This window comes from Tinamus guttatus, unplaced genomic scaffold (genome assembly GCF_059628265.1).
Source record: "Tinamus guttatus ecotype Peru unplaced genomic scaffold, ASM5962826v1 Tinamus_guttatus_pri_ptg000083l, whole genome shotgun sequence".
NCBI lineage: Eukaryota > Metazoa > Chordata > Aves > Tinamiformes > Tinamidae > Tinamus > Tinamus guttatus.
The window spans coordinates 4,290,474-4,295,747 of record NW_028288617.1 but is presented as its reverse complement, the minus strand read 5'-3'; positions in this window follow the sequence as shown (position 1 = coordinate 4,295,747).

The following is a 5,274-nucleotide window of genomic DNA, read 5'->3' as shown; positions in this document are numbered from 1 at the left end:
CAGAGCACCATGTTTTCTGCTGTGAATTAAAGACAAATCTTACTGTCTTATAAAGTCAAATGATTGTGCGATATTCTATGACGTTAAACTTATTTAGAAAGGCTTTCTTTAGAATTTTTCAGGTTATTATACATTTATCTTCTCTTTGAGCATTCTATGAATAAAAATTGCCAATGAAAACCATCTTCATTTAAGAAACTAAATATTCAACCTTTTTTTAAGAGAAATTACTGTCTGACACACACACAAAAAATGTGACTGTCAGTGGAACTATGGGAAGGACAAGCAAGTCTTGAAGAATCATATTCTTTGATTTTTGTTGTTGTTGTTTATTTTAATTAGCAGGATAAGAGGAATAAAGTAATGATCTTCCCTCCTGATCTACCCAAACTAGGTCCTAAAGGCAATTGTAGTTGTACATTTTTAGACTTATAGAGTCAGTAAATAACTTATAATTGTGGATATAAGTATGCAAGTCATGTATTTTCCAGAGAAAACATCTCTGCAAGGACATCAGAAGCACACAAATTAAAAATAAAATCCTAGTTTTATATAATACATGCTTAACACTTCATTGTAAAGTTAAAAATATAAATGGAGTTGAAGATTAAGGGAATTAAATAAAGGGAATATTTATACATTTTAAAATATAGCTTTAGAGTATGGTAAAAGAGCCATTCCATCCTTTAAAATGCAACGTGTGAAGCTAATCTGAGGCAAAGAATGTTAAGAAATGAATTGAAGGCAGAAGTCACTGATGCAAAGTCACCTTCAAGTAGAAGGATCACAGCGAGGTCAGTGCATTCAGTGATATCTTCCAGCCTGGAATTTAAAAAAAAAAAAAAAAAGACAAGAATTCATATCTAATCTAGAAAATATAACTTGAGGGTGGATTTAAAAGGGTTCTCATTCAGAAAATTCATACACCGAATAGAGCTGTTTTATTTCTGCATTGGAACACTGTCCCTATCCACTTCAGAGCAATGGCCCTTCAAATGAAGGTCACCTTGTTTTCTGTACTCTTTTTGCATGCTTCTCGGGAACAGCTCAGTTATTTACTACATGCTTTCAAGAAGTTCATCTATAGGGCAGACAGCAAACCTGTAAATTTCCAGTGTGAAATCTTAAATATTCACAAAGTTCTGGGGTATTAAAAATGAGTAATAATTTCTAGGCTGCCACCTAAGAATGTGCCGATAAGCTAAAGGAAAATACTAACTTGAAACAGTAACTTCCAATTCTTTTACCCAATATTAAAAATTACTAGTAAATATGTGGTTAAGAGCTTATTTAAGAGTAAGCACAGACAGCTGATAGATTCTGATTCTTTCAAGATCGGAAGCACCCAGAAGTTGAATTTTAAAAAGAGATGAGAAAAACAATTTGATATTCATGTGGAGAACTGATTTTGAAGAAATAAAATTACTGCATAGGCATTAGGGACTCAGAGAGAATCTGTATCTTGATAATGAGCATTCCTGCCTAGCAGAGTAGCGTATTAGTCCCAGGTTGCTTGTATTAGACAGCAATTGCTGAATACTCGCACTGACCCTTCCCTTCAAGCCTCCACCCACCAACACCAAGTATTTGTTGACCAAATATTTAGGGTTAGAGAAAGTTCAAATCTTTCAGAGAAAACAGTGGCTCTAAGCAAGGGCAGCACTATTCCTGATTGGCTCAGACCAGGTGCACACAGATCCACAGTGGTTAAGGAAACCGACTCAGGACTAACCTAAACCCAACAAGCACACACAGATACAACTGAATAGGGGTTGGGGAGACAGAACAAGCAAGGATCATTCACAAGTTTATTAATTATGAAGAGTGCTAATGTTTGAAGAAGGACTTCCATAACTCTCTTGATCCCCTCCAAATTTTTCTTTCAGAGTCTCCGCCTCCAGAATTTATTTGTAGTTTAATGGAGTAAGCTGGAAATCTACTACATTTTTCTGCTCTCAGACTGGAGCCTCACTTTTCTAATCTGACTAGATGCCATGTTGTATTTGCTTGTAAAAGTTATAACTAAGATGGCGGGCATTAAGTACTACACAGTTGGCCCATTCATAGATACGGCAAACAGTTTTTTAATGCACTTAATGTATTTTTTTTCCTAGTACCTCCATACAGTTTTTCTCCCCTGTGATTACTTTTTATTTAAAAAGTCAGTTTTTCCATTACATTGGGCATATACAAAAACCAGCAGTACATGATCTGACTAAAGGAGGAATTAAATCTTACATTCAGCTTACATTTTCAAGTGAAAGTCTCATCGTAATAGAAATACTAGATGATAAAATATGTGTGTGTATACATACATATGACCAGGCAATACCTACAACATGTGAGACAAGTATCCTTAAAGCAGATTTTTGGAGTAGAAAAAAATCAATAAAAAGACTTCAGTATATATGAATTACTGTGGAACAGAACGAACTTTATTCCTAATAGATTAGCACAAAAAGAAAGAGATGTTTTACAAATACAAACTACTCTTCATAGTCTCTCAGGACCCCTGTGGCTTGTGTGTTTACACATAGCTCTATGCAGAATTTTCAAGACTATTGCTGTAATCCCAGCATTTTATCACATGAACTAAGAGCATCAAAACACATATACTACCAGAAATTGCACACATCATGAACACACACACATGTCTTGCGGGCCTGCGTATGTACAGTAGCATTTGCAATTATCTCCATCTTAACTCCTTATCAAAAACATTGTGGCAGAAAACAGATGTGAGATTTAGCAAGTTTCACTTCCTTCAGCCTTTTATGATACTAAGAATGTATGTTTTATAAAACAGTTGTGAAGTCTATTTATATAGCATTTTAAAGTGAAGGATTTCCACATCCATCAAAAGGTGAAATTACAGTAAGTGCTAGTTCTGCTTTCAGCCATACCAGGTTCTCACCAGAAAAGTCCCTAACAGGGGGGCAGGAATAACAGTCTATCCAAAAAGCATTATTAAAACCACAATTTCATAGAGTTGATTTTGGCTTGAGTTTTGACAAAAAGATTGGAAACTGATTTTGAAGTCCATTTAAGTAAGACTTTTTGAAGGAGGATTTCCTCCTACCTTTATTTTTTTCTGAGAAATTTAATGCTGAGAAATTTAAGGAGAATTTTAATGACAGTAAGAATGCTTTTGTAGTAAAACCAATTTCTGATTTTCCAACAACAACAAAAAATTCCGACAAATGTCAAGAGGCTCTGATTTTGTTAGACTGTTCATTGCTCCCCTTTTAAAAATATTTAAGTTCTAAAAATGTATAATGCAATTGCCCACTTTGAGATTTGCAAGTGCTTGCAAATCTCTCGATTTAAAAAGCCTCCCTCCTCTCCCTTCCCCCAAGAAAACACCAAAAACAAAAAACACACACACATAAAAACACACCCTAAGTTAGAGGTTGGAAACACAGGGCACCATATACATTCTAACTAGGAGGGTAATTTATGGACAGCATAAATAAAATCTGAATTTTTCCTGCCTGTAACTCATTTTTGGAGAAAGCTGCATAGAGAACTGTGACAGTGTTGATGCTCAGAAGCATCACTCATTATCCGCAAATTAGCTTTGCAATTAACAACCATCTCCTTTCAAAATACTCATTTCAACCATGCCCTTTTATGAAACAGGATCCAGATCAACGAGCTTTGCACAGTTTAGTTAAAAATACATGGCTCTATCATGACTCAGAAAGGTACTGATTAGAGTACGGAGGCTATTTCTGAAAGCACGACAGTAGCTCCGAGAGCTCAGAATGCCAAGTTAAACAGATGAAGAGTTGTTTCAAGTTTTTGCCATACTGTCAAAACAGGCATTACCCTTGAATAAGAGACTTATGGGTTGCAGCAGTTCACTGTGCAAGAGGAGAATTTCTTAGTGTATATGTGTGTGTATATATATATATATATATATATGTATATATTCAGGTTTCCTCCATATTAAAAAAAAAAAAAAGGCACACAAACAAGCCAGCCACAGATGATGTTGGGAACTCAAAGGTGACATACTAAGTGCTACATGCAGAAATTCTGTTCTACAGGTGTGGGAGTAACACATATCCTATATCCACTGTTTATGGAAACTTAAAAAAAGCTTATGGAAAGGACCATATTTTTATTATTTTATTTATCAGCAGATAAATAACTCACCCCGCACTGTATGAATGTTAACCTAATACAGCCTGAACTTGAATATAAATCAGGGGTTACATGCTGAAGAAACTTCCAAATTTCTATAGCAGGTATTCTTAATTTCTCCCCGCTTCCAGATTCTTTTCCCTTCTTACTCCTCCAGAATTTACACAATGGAGAATGCTGTATTTTCATACATATCTAATTCTACTTCATATTTTTATAAGAATTCAACTTACAAGCCACAAAAGTTATAATAGTCACACCTTTCAGAACTTAATTAAGACTGAAAATCTTGAAGTCAAAGCAAGGGGAATGGTAAGAGACCAAGTCACAAGAAAAAACATGCTAAACTTGCTTCAGCTCCCCCTGCAACAGACTGATCTGGGTAAATGATCAAGTTGTTACAGCATTCTGAGAAATTTATTTAAAAAGCTCTTGACAAAGCTTCAAGAAAATTTATTCATTCATTTTGTTCAATTTCAGCTGGGGAAAAAACATAATGAATAACCAAAATAAATATTTAGGTCTCCTTTAAAATATATTTTAATGGGCAAAAATACACTATTACAAATTTTAGAATAGTATTTCAAAAGTAGTAATATTACATTCTTTGCGAAGGACAATAACTTTTAATGTAAAAAAAAAAAAATCAGCATCACAGTAAACAGTAAAACAGTGCCAATGTTTCATTTGTTGTGGCTAGTGTTAAGAGTTCAAGCCCTGCAGAACGCAGCAGGGGAGATGCATCAGAATCTCCAGACTAGCAATACTGCAAGCATTCAATTATTGTGTGCAACTATTACGTAAGCAATATAGACCATAATTTTTAGTCACAATTGGATTTGTGTCTCAAATAACAGGAAAAAGAAATATTTTCAAATTTTTTGTAAGCATGACAACACAAGCTTTCACAAATCTCACAATAAAATACTGCTTTGAAGCAGAACAGATCTAAATTTCAACCTCCTCAAAACAAAGACAGATATCTTTTACCACACAAGTACAATTCCCATTTTGACAAGTTTTTGAATTCCAGAACACCTGTATATTTTCTTCACAAGAGCAGATCTAATTCCATTGGCATTTTTATTTTGATATACAGAAATTTTGACAGCAATCCCTTAGATTTGG